This window comes from Manis javanica, chromosome 4 (genome assembly GCF_040802235.1).
Source record: "Manis javanica isolate MJ-LG chromosome 4, MJ_LKY, whole genome shotgun sequence".
NCBI lineage: Eukaryota > Metazoa > Chordata > Mammalia > Pholidota > Manidae > Manis > Manis javanica.
The window spans coordinates 117,676,092-117,692,647 of NC_133159.1; positions in this window are offsets into that span (position 1 = coordinate 117,676,092).

Genomic DNA, 16,556 nt, shown 5'->3' on the forward strand with positions numbered 1-16,556 from the left:
GGTCAACATGGAAAGAACTGACTTCTTAATATTGTCTTCCAATCCATAAATATATCTCTCAATTTATGAAGTCTTATTTAATTTCTCTCAACAATGTTTTGTAATAAATCTGCTATATTTTTTGTTAGATTTATTCTTACATATTTTGCTGCTGTTATAAATGGTACCCAATTGTTTGTTGCTGATATATAGAAAACAATTGGTTTTTTATACATTGACTTTGTATCCACTGACCTTGCTAAATTCACTGATTTATCATAATAATTTTGATTTCTTCTTAAATCCGAGAGACTTTCCTAATTTCAAGAAAAATTTTTAAAAATCTTTTTGGGTGTATGTCTAATTATTTTGGGCTATAGTTAAAGTTTCTTAATTATAGAATCTCTTGTGGGTTTTTTTTGAAATTGTATTATTTTCTTTATAACCAGGTATATAACTGATTTCTACATAAAGGGTATATATTCTCTGTAGATTAGAAAGTTCTCTTTGGGTTAAATCAAACTTACCAACTGTATTATACAGTTCCTCTATGATTTGCATTGTTTTTGCCTAATTAGCCAAATCCTGAAAATTAATATTATTTATGTATTTGACTATGTTTGGTGCATAAATATATGTGACTTAGGTTGCCTTTATAGATTATGTATAATTCTGAATCTTAATCACAAGTATGGAAAATGCATATTATCTTAGATTATACATACATGTACAATATTGTGCATTTATTTTTATTAAATAATAGCCTTTGTGCACTTTCCAATGTGTGTCGCCTTGATTTCAATTTTGTCTAATGATGATATCCCATTCCTGCTTTCTTTTTGTTTGCATTCATATGATCTATATCTACCAATCCCTTTGTTTTCAACTCTTTGACGTTTTAAGTGTAAAAAATTAATAGGTGCATTTTTAACAACTCAATCTGTTATCTTTTTTAAAAAATACAATAATTAAGCTTTTGTAATTATTGAACTGGAACCTCCATGCTTTATTCTATCCATTAATTTATGTTGTTTTGTATTTTCCCTTGTTGATTCTTTTTCTTCATACTGGCTTGCAAAAGCTTTTCTCCTTCCTTTTTTGCTCTCCTGCTAACTTGGCAGTTCTAATGTTTGTCTCTAGAAAGCTGGTGTTTCCCTTTCCATACCTTGTAGTTATGATGAGACCTGTATTCCTCTAGTAATATTTCAAAATTTATCAACATGCATATTTCTCAAAACATTTTACCCACTCACACCCCCACCCCTTCACCTAGGTAAAAATTTTGGAAATTGTAAGTTTACTTCCTCACTTTCCTATTGATCTTGCCCAGCTCCTCTTAAACATATCTTCTACTTGAAGACTCCTTACTGGACACTTACATCATGTAATTCTTATCTCATGAGTTTATAACCACACCATCAGCTCCAAGAGTTGCTGCTGAGCCTGGCACTCAAAATGTTTGGGTGAATAAATTATCCATTGAAATATAACTATATTGACCACAAAATTAATTGCTCACAACAAGCACTGTACTCTCCATCTAATATTGGGAAGGACTGGGCCAATACTGAGATACTGAAATCTCTTTTCCAGCATAATTATCAATTGATTAGAGAACTTTGAGTATTTTTCTCAGCTAGGATCCATGGGAAGTGTATTGAACCCTTGAGTGTCTAAAGCCGTCTTTCTTTCGCCTCAAAAGATGAGTATCTGGGAATAGGATTTATGGCTTCCAGTTTATAGTTTCTCTTTTTAGTTTGTAGTTATTGTTCCACCATCTTCTAGTTTTCAATACAGCAAATGAGAGTTCTAATGGCAGTCTTATTTGCTTTCCTTTTTAAAAACAGCCTCTTCCTTCAGTGTGAAAACTTACTTCTCCCTTTACTTGTGGGTTCAGGAATTTTGCCAGGATCTGCGTACATGCATACGTTGTTGTGTTTTTTATTACTCCTGTCTGGGTGTCAATAAGATTAATCAAGCCTGACCAAGAAAAAAAGAGAAAACCAAATGCACATTTATACATTAAAACTGATAAGAAAATACAACCACAGGAACAAACTGAACTTAAAGACTCATCACAGGATTTTATATGCTTTCTTAGTTAGACCCTTGATTGGAAGTATTTGCACCATCTCTGGCTATTTTACCCTTTAAATAATATCCATGAGTTTGGGTAGGTTTTGCTAAGACTTGCTAAATCATACCCTCTACTTAATATAGGCTGTTTCATGAACTAAAGTATCGGATGAAGACAATGGGAAACTTATCCACTGCTATAGCCAATCTAACATAAGCAACTTTCCCTACCGGCAATGACATTAAATCTTCCTAGATCTAAATTCATAGACAGAAAGTAGAATAGAGGTTACCAGGGACTTGGGGGTGGGGAGAGAGGGGGACTCATGGTTTAATGAGTACAGAGGTTCTGTCTGGGATGAAGAAAAAGTTCTGGAAATGGATAGTGGTGATGGTTGTATAGCACATGAATGTACCTACTGCCTCTGAATGATATGCTAAAAAAAGAGTTAAAATGGTAAATTTTATGTATATTTTACTGCAATAAAAATTCTTACTAGATTTTAAAGCACAAGTAAAAAAAAATTCCTCATAATTTGCACATCATGGGTGTGCAGATTCATACTACAAAAGCCCATCTATAAAAAAATCAAAAGTGGGCATTTTTATACCTACAATATTTAAATTTATAGAGACAAAAAGTAGAATGGGGATTACCATAAAATCGGGAGTTAGTGTTTAACGGGTACCAAGTTTCAGTTGGGGAAGATGAAGAAAGTTCTGGAAATGGATGGTGGTGATGGTTGCACATGTGAATGTACTTAATACCATTGATGGGTACACTTAAAAATGGGTAAAATGGTAAATTTTATATTACGTATATACTACCATCATTAAAAAAAAATTGGGGTGTGTGTGCGTTTTTGGCTCCAGCTCAGGCCCCTAATAGGCTGAGGTCTTTGGTGACTCAGGGTGTGAGGAAATAGATCTTGTGTGTGATGTGCTCACAGAAGGAAAACAGATATAAGACTCACATCTGAGAAACAAGCACCTAGCAAACCTGCCCAGCGTTTCCAAAAAAGGTAATCTGGAAAGTGTTTTCAATCTGCTCTCTTCTAAAGTATGAGTTCCCATGATTGGGGACAGAATTGCTAGAAATATAGACGCACAGAGTGAATAACGGTGTCCGCCAATGCAAATGTGCTTCTCAGATATGCTTTGTGTTGAGATTAATAATACCTGGTACAGCTTCCCAGCCCACACCGGCCCACACAATTCTGTGTTCCTCCGCCCCCAGAAATGTGCAGAATCCACGCGGGCCGCCAGGGGGTGGGAGGTCCTGTGCCCTTCAGGCCCGGGAGGAGCAGCCCCTAGGAGAGAACGCGGTCAAGGGCACCATTTTGAGCCCTGCAGAACATTTAGCTACGTGCATGGGGGAAAAGCATTTGACAGAGGTTAGGGTGGCCGGGCCACGCTGTCCTCTCTCAGCTGTACAGGAGGAGAATCCAGATTCCTCAGCTCAGGGGACAGGCCTGATGTTTTATCTCAGTATCCAGCTCCCGCCTACCAACATGCCAGTGGTAAATGCTGATTTCCTGAGCATTTATTTGCAGGGGCACCACTACATTTTGTGTCAATTAGAAAGGGAAGTCTCTTCTGGACAGACGCAGGGTAGCAGGCACAGCACCTGGCAATCTGAGTAAGGAAATGGTCCCCTCTTCCTGAGCAGCTTCGTTGGAGGTCCTGAGTGCTTAGCAAGAACCAGGCATTTCAAATACCTAGGCTAATAATCCTCACAAGGCGGGCACTTGTCCACATTTTCCTCATGAGGAAATCGAGGGTGAATATAAAAGCTAGCAGGTGGCAGAGCTCGTGCCAAAGGGAAGGGTCATGACCTTTGTCGTCCTGAACTTTCCATGTCCTCGCACTTGCAGCCCAGCACTGCCGGGGCCTCCCAGCTGAGCTCGCTGCTTCCTGCTCCCCCTCCACCCAGTCTACTCCCTCACAGCCGCAAGAATAATTTTTTCAAACTATTAATTGTTATACTAATGTTATGTAATGTGTATGTTGAGTTGAAGGTGAAGGAATGGAGCTTTATCAATTTATCCGGTGTTCCCTGACACTCCCCTTCCTGGCCCCCAAGAGGTAACCCCCATCCTGACTTTTGTGCTCATCTTTATCATACCTATATGTGTATCTAAATGATACGTTATTTAGTCCTGCTGTTTTTGGAGTCTGTATATAAATGAAATAACCCTGTATGCATTCTTCTGAGACCATCCCTTTGTGACTCCTCCATGGCGGTGTGCACAGTATCCCATTGCTGGAATATTTCACAATGTCTGTGACACTGTTGATAGAGGTATTGTAAGAATATAGTAATTTATCCTCCATTTACCCCATGGTCCCAAGCACATAAACCGGTTAGAATTATGCCTGGGGCTTGCCTGGGCTTACCCCACTTTATCTCTAAACAGCCCAACCCTCCCCCAAGGCAACAGACCACGCGGATCCGCCACAATAAAAGGCACAGCGCTCTGCACCACGCTGCTGCCCTCTCTGTCTGTCTTTCTGTCCCCCCTGTTCTCCCTAATCGCTCTCTCTCTCTCTCTCTCCCCACCTCCTTCTGGGGCAGCTACTCTCTCTTTCAGATAATAAAGTCTCTTGCGGGGGCCCGTGTCTCCTGAGTCGTTCTGGGTAAGGAGGGTCGCAGCGAGATACCCTTTCAGGTATATGTTTAGTTTTTGTTACTATAAACAGTACTGACAAACATTCCTGCTCACATCTCCTGACGCACGTATGCAAGGGATTCTCTTTAGGATATGGTGTTTAAGTCTTTTCAGATTATTTAATTATGAACATATGCCAAAGAACTAAGGCATCTGATGGACCATGTCAAAGGTTTCTGTCTGAATGAGACCGGACGTAGATGTAGTCAGAGTAGGGTGAGGGCCTCTGGAGGGGGCAGGGCAAGATGTTTGCAGTCAGAGCAATGCAACTGCATGCAAGGAAACGCCCCCTGCTAAAACTCTATGTTAAACATTGAGCTCTAGAATCATTCTTAAGTAAAATTAGTTAATGTTCCCCAGATAAAGAAGAGTAGCACATGTTTTATTATGCTAACCATTTATAATAATGTGTAAGGTTCTCTTTAGCATACTAAAAGGCCCAGGCCTATATGTTGTCTTTCTCCTTCAGACCTGATGAAGTGATTTTGCAAACTGGGCAACTAATTTAGCAAGTAAGCCTAGACATTAACAACACAGTAAAAGGCAGGAAAGATTCATTTTAATACCCAAGAAGTTAAGAAGTTGGAAATTCTTAACTTACTCTTTAGCAAACAATGCCTCAGCCCACCTTGGGGGCTGAGCAGGTGGCCTTGTTTCATATACCCCCAGACCAAGATGCTGGTATCCCAGGGAGAAATCATCAGAGGAAGTTGCTTGTGTTGTTAATTCTAAATATTCAGAGACCACTTAACAAGTCCATACCCCTAAGTTTTTTTCATGTTCTCGAAAAATCCTCAGCTGCCTATGAAACCCCCTAGACAACGCACCACTACGGACTCTCTTGTCCCCTCCTGGCATGAGCCGGGAACTCTATCCTTTCACTGTATCTCTAAATAAAAACCTGTACCTTGCTCTCCTACCTTGACTGTTCGTGAAGCTCATTCTTCGTCTCGGCAAACAAGAACCCCGGCATCATGGGTAGAAACACTTAGAGGGGGAAAAATGCTTAGGTAATGTAACTCCGGGGAGAGGAAATCCCGGGGCAAAATACCTCTAAAACCGAAATCAGTCAAGGGGACAAATAAAGTTTAAAGCACGTTTATTGCTTACAAACTGCAGTCCAGGGCCACCTCTGTCTACTCAAGCAGAAGCAAGCGAGGGCCTCCCCATAACCTCTCAGGTTCAGATAAGCCCTTGGTTGCCCAGGTAATTACCCATTGATATGGAGATGAACTTCTCTCCACCCCTGAGTAACACCTGTCCAAATGCAAATGCATTAAAGCCAGGCAAGATATTTTGAAAATATTACAGTTTTACCCACAGGTAATTTAAAGGAAAAAGTTCTTCCCTGTTTTTCTTGTACTCTCAGTACATCACTACTTCTGACACCATATGTGGGGGTATTTTCTCATAACAAGCAATATTCCAACACCAACTGGGTGTCCTACGATTTATCTCAATTCTGATACCATGTACCTGGACTTAACATGAGATCCCACAGGTTAAAGGCTCAGTCCCACAAGACTGTGACCGTCCTTCCTCTCCCACCCCCCACTTCACATGCCAGTTTGCAAACCCAGGTTGTCAGCTGTGCTTCTGACCAATTGGCTATAAATTGGGAGGTTCCCACTATCCCCACCTGGGGTTTCATTAATTTGTTCGATTGGCTCACAGAATCCAGAAAACCAAATTACTTCCTAGATTACAGGTTTATTACAAAGGCTGTAACTCAGGAACAATCAGAAAGATGAGATGCATTGGGCAAGGTATATGCACCAAGGGTTGCAGAGCTTCCATGCCCTCTCTGGGCACTCTGCTGTCCCAACCGCTCTCCCACCTCCACGTGTTCTCCAACCGGAAGCTCTCTGAACCAAGTACTTTAAAGGTTTTTATGTAATTTAGGGATTTTTATTGAGGCTTCATTAGTGGGCATAATCAGTTAAGTCATTGGTCATTGATGATTAGTTCAACCTCCAGCTGCCCTTCCCCTTTCCCCAAAGTTGGGGAATAGAACTGTAATTTCCAACCTTTCAATCACCCACGTGGTTGGTTCCCATGGCAATCAGCCTCCAAATTTAGGGGCTTAACAAAAGTCACTCATTAACATAAACTGTGGGATGACTGAATGGGGCTTGTTATGAATAACCAAAGACATCTCTATCACTGATAATTTAGGAAATTCCAAGGGTTTTAGGAGCTCTGTGACTGGAACAGAACTAAGACCAATTTCTTATCATAAATCACATCATCACAGTAATCATTGTTAGACTGTATACAAAAGAAATGTCTAATTAAGGATCTTTAGAAACTGATAGCTGACAGTCAACTTAGTAAATGGACATCTGGTTGCTCGGAAGATATCTTAATTTTACAGCTTATTGTAAAATTGCTTAAGTATTTTATTAGCAATGTTACTTACAGAGATTGTGAATTATGTCACCCACATGCCAGGTTTAGGACAATTGTTCATCGATAATAATTGAAGTGTTAAATAACAAAAATTTCAACCGAGTAAATTTTAAAGATCTAATTGGCCTTATTAATCTACTCATGAATGGGGCAGCATCCCATTTAGCACAGAAGGACACTGTGGAGGATCTTTGCTAAGAGGGAGGATTTTATAGGCAGAAATAGGGCAGGACCATTAGCAAAGGAAAAGTAAGGATTGTTTCAGGTGAGGTCTCCTTCCCTCCCAGGTGAGCAGGGAGAATGGGGGGGCCTTACTAGGCAGATTACCTCACCTTCCTTTGGGGGTGGAGAGGGCCATATGACGGACTGGTACTGACCAGAAAATTCTTGACTGAGCAGTTCAGACAACTTTTCTGGGGGAGATTGAAACTGCAGTTAGGTTAGGTATAAATAAAACCGAGGTTTGGTGGTTTAGCATAGCATAACTGACTCCATTTGGGGATTGTGGTTTTCTGCTTCAGGAGGATGGGAGCTCCTGTTACTCCACACTACCAAACAATTGACATTGATTTTTGTGCATGTTGTAGGTTGTGAAATGGTATCTCATCATGCTTTTAATTTGTATTTTCCTAATTGTCAGTCTGGTAGAGCAACTTCTTATGTTTATTCCACCCTATTTCCTCTTTTATGTTCTTTATATATTCTAAGATATGTGCTATCCAATATGGTAGCCACTAGTGATGCTTGACTATAACTAAAATTAAACGCAACTTAACATTCAGTTTCTGAGTCTCACTAGGCATATTTCAAGGGCTCAATAGCTACATGTGGCAAATGGCTATTAGTGTAAATATAGAATTTATCCATTGTTATAAAATACTATTTTGGAGATTCTAGATATGGATTCTTGTGAATTGTATTGCTAGTACCTTCTCTAAGTTTATGGACTGTCTTTTTGCTGTTTTTATGGGGTACACTGATAAACAAAATTCCCTAATTTAATGTAGTTGACTTTACAAAAGATTCAGCAGAACTCTTTACCTTGGTAGTAAAGATATTTGCCTATGCATCCTTCTAAAAAATATAAAGCTTTGATGCCGGGGTTCTTGTTCGCAGAGTCGAAGAATGAACTTTGTGAACAGACAGGGCAGGAAATTTACAGTTTTTTTCAGTTACAGAGAGAGCTTTATTCAGGATAAGAGAAAGTATGGAACTCCCCGCAGGTGCAGGGAGGGGCAAGGTTGCCCTTTGGGGTCTTGGTGTTTAGAGCTTTATGCTTGTTGCAGTGGGAGTTTTCTACAGATTCAGCCAGAATGCTAGTTATATTTTAACTTATCTCTGTGAAGGTTTCCTGGATACCCTATGGTAAGCTAATGGGCCTACAGGACTATGAGCAATGAGCTGTTCTATACCACTGGGTTCTGAGGGAGAATAAATTGTTCCATTGTTTCATCTCAAGCACCCTGTTTTGTAAGACTCTGTCCTTTTCCAGGGCCCACACTGTACTTTAACTGGGCAGGAGTTATGCCCTGCTGCCTTCCTATCTCAGCTTCGTCTTCCACATTTAAGGCCTGAATGCACCCAAAATGTAGTCTTGGGTGTGGTGTAGAGTAGGGATCTATTTCCATTTTTCCAGATTGTCCAGGCACCATAGGCCCTCTTTTCCCTACTCTTGTATGCTAGGATTTTATGTATGTGAGGCTCTTTCTCTGAGCTCCTGCGTCTGTCATTAATCCTGAGCCAACCTTGTCTTCACTATAAAATATAACAGGAGCTTTATATCTTGGTTCTTCAGGACTGTCTTCTTGTACTTTGCACTTCTATGTAAATTTTAGATTTGCTTTTTAAGTGCCCCATAACATCCTGTTAAATTTTGACTGGAGATGCTATAGATCTATAGATTGTTTGGGAAAAAATCAGTATCTATGTGTTAGGTACTCTTCATATTCTGGGAATACAACAGTGAACAGACAGAAAAGGGAGTTTTCCATCAAAATCAGAATAAAATTCAAACTCTTTACCATTGCCTATAAACCAATGTACATGCAGTCTACGCTTCCCCACCATTCCCTGGCCCTCTGCTCAGTCACACCTTCCTTCACATTCCTGGCGCTCACCAAGCCTTCTCCTGCTGTGTGTTTGCTGCAATCTACCCCTGACCCCACACCGTATTTTTGCATGGCAGGCTCCTTCACTTTACCTGGTGTTTGCTCAAGTAATCACCTTTTCAGAGAGGCCAGATATAGCTGCAGTCCATCTGTCTAACCCTTGCTTTATTTTTCTCTGTAACACTTACCACTACTAGCTTTTTGGATGGCTTGGTTTGGTTTAGTATGTCTGCCTCCCTACTAGAACCTAAGCTCCGTGAACCTGGAACTCTGTCTTGTTTACTGTTACGTCCTCAGTCCTCAGGGTCTTGACCTGGAACATAGTAAGCACTTAATAAATTTGTTGAATGAAAGAAGCAAAACTGGACAAATGATCAAGAACCTAATGATTTTAGGGTCCTCTTTGCAAAAGCATCATCCATCATATTTCTATATGAGGATTTGGGCAGATTGATTTAAATCCCAATTTATCAGTATTTTATTTTATGCATTACATTTATGGCATCATAATTAAGAAGTTTTTATTTAACCCAGTGTTGCCGGGCAGCTGCAGCTGGTGGGGGGTGGGGGAGAGTCTCTCCCTGCTCAGTAGGTGAAGCACTAGGAGAAACCCCAGTCTGGATGGACAAGGGAGGGTTCCTAACTTTGGGTGAGAAAGAATTCTCAAACAGGTCAGATGAGGGTAGGTAAGGAAGGAATTCATTAAAGCAAGAGCAGCAGGGACTGGCAGTGCCTTGCAGGCAGCAGAGAACCAGTAAGTGCAGAGGCAAAGAGGGAAAGTTCTCGGCTTAGGGCAGATTACCCTGACAGCTACTGAAACCAGGGTCACCTGGCATCCTGTGTCTGCTTGGACCTGCACAGCATGGGGACTAGCCCCAACCATTTCAGGATTTGGGGGAGCCAAGGAGCACAGGATGGAGTAAGACTATGTTCTAAGAACTTCCCACAGAAAAGAGATTTTCAGGTAGGCTACTAAGAGCAGATCACACAATTGCAGTTTCGTCCAGGTCATTCAGGCGGCGGAAACATGCAGGCCCAAATCTGAGCACTTAGCATCCCCTTCCTACTTATTAGGAGTAAAGTGGAGACAGACTGAAGACTTGGAAATAAAATGAAATAGCAAAGAGACAAACTGAAATAATTTGAGCAGTGAGAAAGCTTTATTTGAAAGCACGCACTTAAAGGATGTCCTCAGAGAGGTGGCACACTGAAAGTTTGGGGATTCAGTCTTTTAAGGCTTTCAAGAATGGGGCAAAGGGCAGGGGGCGGTTGTTGGGCATAGGCTTTGAAGGGTCCCCACCAGTAAGATGGCAAACTTCCGGCTTCTCTTCGGGGTCTTCAGTTCCCGCCGGCGCCACCTGAAGCCCAATCACCTCTCGCTCCCCTCCCAATCCCAGCACCTAGCCAACAGCCACCAGCCCCGTAGAAGTGACACCTCAATCAATTCATGCCCCTTCCTATATAACCCAGCACCTTTCCCTAATAAAGCGGAACTCTCCGGTGAATTGCTGCTATGTGTCGCTCCTTTCCTTTCATTGGTGCCGAAACCCGGGAGACGGGACACCCCAACTGGGCCCCGTCTTCCCCCGACACCAGCAGCAGCTTGCCCTCGTCCTCTTTTTCCGGCGCTGGCTCATCACACTCACCACTCCTCTCTGGCCTTTAGGTAAGGTTTCCCCCAGGAGTGGGCCACTCTTCCCCGAGCTATCGCAGTGCCATTGACCCTGATCGTCCGGCAAGGCCCTGACACTCGGGAATGAGGAGGGAACGCTCCCCGCCTCAGGCCTTCACGGCTGCGGCGGACCCTCAGGCCCCTCCCCAAACAGCCATAAATCCCCGCCTCAAGCCTTTACGGCTGCGGCGGACGCTCAGGCCCCTCCTCCAACAGTCATAAATCCCCGCCTCAGGCCTTCACAGCTGCGGCCGACTCTCAGGCACCCCCTCCAACAGCGATAAATGAGGTGACTCCTTTGTAGATGAGAATGCTCCCTTTTCCCCCCCTCCTCCTTCTGCTCCGTCCGCCGAAAACGCCTAGCGCTAGGTACCTCGTGACTCCGGCACTCTGCCTTCTTAGGGAAGTCTGGGTGACGACCCACACTTCCCAAGAAATTCCGACTTGTATACGAGTTTCCGCAGACCACCAAGGATCATCGGGGACGCCCTTTGTCTCCTTGTGGTCTGCTTCCAGTCCGAAGATCTCCGTTCGTCTTCCCGTTTGTCTCCTTCTCTGTCCTTTAGCCATGGGAGCCTCCTCATCCCTCCCTGAAAGTTCACCTCTTGAATGCCTGCTTAAGCATCTGGCTACCCTCTCCCTGATGCCTGATATAAAACCAAAACTTCTCCGTAAATATTGCTCCCAAGATTGGCCAACATACCCCCTAGACAATAACAACCAATGGCCCGCAGGGGGAACTCTTGATCCTAACATCACTCGCGATCTTTTTAACTACTGCCAGCGCCTGAAAAAATGGAAGGAGATTCCCTATATCGAAGCTTTCTACCTCCTCCTCTCCCCGCCCCCTCCCAAGTTCTCCTAGCCTGCAAGCCGCTGCCCCCGCAGAAGCCTCCTGTTCACTCCCTTCCCCTTCTTCTCCTACAACAGCCCTTCTCCCTTCCTCCCCAACCATCTCCTCCCCCATCTCACCTCCTCCACCTTCATTCCCTGCAGATTAAGCCTGAGCCTTTCAGCCCCCCTTTAACTAGGTCCCAGGGGCCTCCTCCGTCTTTGCCCTCATCACCTGTTTCTCCCCTGTTAGGGACCGCCTTTGTCTTCTCACATGTTTGTAGAGAGAATGGGAAAGCACCTCCCCCCATGTCTGAACGCAGCATGGGAAAGCACAAGCTAGAGAACAACTGGTGCAGTCCTTAGAAGTTATCTGTCCACAAAAACATATCTTGCCAAGACTCCTCACTCTGAAAATAGGGAGACCTTGAAGAGGTGTAGAAACACCACCCCTGCTTCTAGCTATGCCCTTCCCCCACTTGCCGATGTGGCAGGAATAGAAAACAACGCATTCCATAAGCAATTAACTGGAGCCCTGCTGTAGCTCAGTAGAGCATGGGACTCTTAACCTCAGAGTCATGAGTTCAAGCCCAACTAAAGCAGCAGAGGCAAGCAGCTGGGCTGCTAGCTGGCGACATGTGGGTCCGATTCTATCTTTCTTTATTTTCTTTGCCCCCCTTCTGCACTTCAGGACCTGCTCGACTAGGCACTGCTAGACCGCGTCACTCCCCCATAGACTGAGCCAGAACCCTTCAGTCCCCCTCAGACTCAGTCCCGAGAGCCTCCCAAAATTATCGCCCCCCTCCGGGAGGTAGCAGGATCTGAAGGCATCGTGCGCGTTCACGTCCCTTTCTCCTTAAGAGATTTAGCCTAACTAGAGAAACGCCTAAGTTCCTTTTCCACTGATCCCATGACATACATCAGGGAGTTTCAATAGACCCTCCAGTCTTACAGACTCACACATCATGACATTTTCATGCTCCTGGCCAATACTCTCCTCCCTGAAGAGCGTAGACGAGTTTAGGACTTCGCCCAAATGCAGGCTACTGAAACCCACAGGACTGACCCTACCTATCCCCCTGGCCCCACTGCTGTCCCAGAACAAGACCCACACTGAAATTATAACACCGCCATGAGTCTCCACTCTCGAGATATTTTTGCCTCCTGCTTAATAGCAGGTCTGAAAAAGGGCAGCTTGTAAAGTAGTCAATTTTCAAAAGCTCCAAGACATAATTCAAAAGAGAGATGAAATCCCCTCCGAGTTCCTAGACAGACTCACTCAAGCCCCATTACAGTATACCAGCCTGGACCCAGAAACACCTGAAGGAAGACATGTCCTTATGACATACTTCCTAGCTCAAGGCTACCCTGACATTAAAGCTAAACTCAAAAAGTTAGAACAGGGCCCCGCTACCCCACAGACTGAGATCCTAACAGTGGCCTTTAAAGTCTTCCATAAGCGGGAGGAGGAGAAAGAATGCCATAAACAAAAGGCTGATCAGGCCAATTTCCAGATGTTGGCCCAGCTGATAAAACCACAACCTGGGCGCCCCTCTACAAACAAGCCCCCCCAAGAGCTTGTTTCAAGTGCAGAAAAGAGGGACATTGGTCAAGGGCGTGCCCCTCCCCCAGATCTCCTACCACCCCATGCCCCAGATGCCACAAAAAGGGCCACTGGGGTGATTGCCCAACCACCCGAAGGGGAGGCTGGATGAACAACCCCCATCCTAAGCCCGCCGTAGTGGGGCTGGCAGAAGAAGATTGATGGGGCCCGGGGGCTTCTCGCCCGACCATTTCCATCACCAAACAGGAGCCCAGGGTTACTTTAACAATAGACGGTCACCCCATCTCCTTCCTCCTAGATACAGGAGCCACCTTCTCAGTCTTGTGAGAATACCGGGGCCCTAACACGCCAGCCATTACTCCTATAGTCAGAGTAGGAGGTAAACAGATTTTCCCATTAAACCCCCCCACCCACCCTTTTATGCACAATCCAAGACAATCCCATACCTTTCTCCCACTCCTTCCTGGTTATGCCCCAGTGTCCCATCCCTTTACTAAGACGAGACATCCTTTCCCTCCTCCACGTTTCCATAACTATATCCACTCCCACAGCCCCCAGTACTCCCTTTCTGATGGCCCTCATAGCCGACGACCCCCCTCTACCCAATGAAAGCTCCGGTTCTGCCCTCATACACCCTGTAAATCCCAAAGTTTGGGACATTACAAGCCCCTCCGTGGCCCTATGTCCCCCTGCCTCTATCAAATTATGTGACCCCTCTCAGTATATCTGTCAGGCCCAATACCCCCTAACCACTTCAGCCCTCATAGGCCTCCAACCCATCATTCAAGCAGACCCACTCACTCCCCATTTAATACCCCCATATTAGCTGTTAAAAAAACCAACGGATCTTGCCGCCTTGTCCAAGACCTTCGCCTCATCAACATAGACATTGTCCCTATCCATCCCTTAGTTCCAAATCCATACAGTCTCAGCATCCCACTTCTCAGTCCTAGATCTCAAGGACCCATTTTTCTATCCCTCTAGACCCCTGCTCCCAAGATTTTTTCATCTTCACCTGGACGGACCCATACACAAGACATTCTAAACAACTCACTTGGTCAGTTTTGCCACAAAGCTTCCAAGATACTCCCCATATTTTTAGACAGGTCCTAGCTCAGGACCTCAAACAGTTTCATCATGATCACTCCAAGTCCACCTTATAATACATAGACAATCTTCTACTCTGCAGTCTCTCGTGGGAACAGTCTCAACTTGACACTGCCTCCCTACTTAACCTTCTAGCTTCCAGAAGTTACCAAGTATCCCCCGTCAAAGCTCAAATCTCTTCCCCTCCTATCACTTACCTCAGATTCCTTCTATCTCAACAAAGAAAGTCCATTACCTTAGACAGAAAATGGCTCCTCTCTGACCTGCCCATTCCCAAAACCAAGACAAAAATCCTTTCCTTTCTAGGCCCTTTCTAAGCCTAGCTAGATATTTTAGAACGTAGATCCCTAACTTCTCCCTGCACCCTGTTGGCAAGACCCCTATACGACCTCAGCAAGAGCCCCCCCCTAAAAAACCATTATCCTCCTCACCCCAACACTCCTTCATTAAGCTCTGTCAAGCCCTTGTGGAAGCCCCAGCTCTCCATCTTCCTGATTTGTCGAAGCCCTTCTCATTATACATTCATGAGAGGTCCAGTCAAGCTCTAGGAATCCTAGGCCAATATTATGGCCCATCCTTTGCCCCAGTAGCTTATCTCTCCAAGCAATTAGACCCCACAGTTCCGGGATGGGCCCCCTGCCTACGGGCATTAGCCGCTGGGCAGCTCTTGCAGAAGGCAGCTCATAAACTGACATTCAGGGCGCCCCTTACCATTCTGTCCCCACATCACCTAAAAGATCTCTTAACCTACAAAAGTTTATAAACTCTCCCTCCCTCCAGACTCCTGACCTTATTGTCCTCTTTCCTCCAAAATCCCATTCACCCCCTTTGCCATCCATACCCAAATCATGACTTTTTCCTCCTTTACTGCTCTCTCGCTTTTTTTCCTCATTCCTATTGTCTTCTCCACCACCCCAGCCTCCTTTGTATGGCGATTCAAAGTCAGACAAACTTACAGCATCAAACAAAAGTTACTGCCCTCATTGCCACACCAGACTGCCCTCTGAAAAGCTGCTCTGAGCCTTTATACCTCCACTTTCCTCCCTCCACTAAAGTGTTCACTAGCAGCTACCCTTATTCTCCCTACCTCTGCTTCCTCTATGACCAAAAACAAGCCTATTGCAGGCGATGGCCAGATACCTACAGGAGATGTCCCTACTAGTCTTGCACCATTCACTACATAGGTAACTTCCAGTACCCACAGTATTACTCCTCCAACCGTTTCATGAAATATCCCAATGGCTCATTCTTCTTATCAATCCCAGATCCCTGGGACTCTCGATGGGCTGCCAGAGTCACAGCCTCAGTTTACTACGGGGGGTCCTCGACCCCCCACAGTACCCTTCATATCTCTCGAAAGTATGTTCCCTCTCATTCCCAGATCTCTCAAGTTGCATCAGATAGCAGACATTCCGAAAAAGTCATTATCCAAACTCTTCATAGTGCCTCTTCATCTTCTTATCCCCACCCCTCTTTCCATTTCTCCTACTCTTCATTACAGTTCATTCAGGACACCACCATCTTTCTCAACCACACCCTTAACACCGCCAATTGTTTCTTGTGCGCATCACTACAGCGCCCACTGCTGGCTGCCATGCCCCTTAATATTTCCAACTACTCCTTCCATGCAGAAAGACAACCCCTCTGCCCCCTGGCAGACATACCCCTATGGGAACCAGAATACTCAGATAATCTCACCATCCACCACTGTGTAGGCCCAACTCCACCCCCTTCCAGCGCACTTCACTGCCTCTCTATCTACACCCCTACCTCCGGCTCTAAGACTTTTACGCAACCGGGACACTTCTTTTAGTGTAATAGCAGTCTTTTCAACTCACTGCCTCTCAACTCCGATACACCCTGCATTCTCGTCACCCTAATCCCACAGTTAACACTTTACAGCATGGCAGAATTTCTGGAGCTCCAACCTCCCTTGCCCTCGCGCACAAAAAGAGCTGCTTTCCTTCCCATCATGGTCAGTAGCTCTTTGATCACCTCAGCCATTGGGGCAGGGTTTTCGGGAGAAGCCTTGGGTCACTCTCTATAGGCAGTTAGAGATCTCAACGCCAAACTTGAGGGAGCCCTGATATCCACTGCCGATTCTCTAGCCTCTCTCCAAAGACAGGTCACTTCGCTAGCTA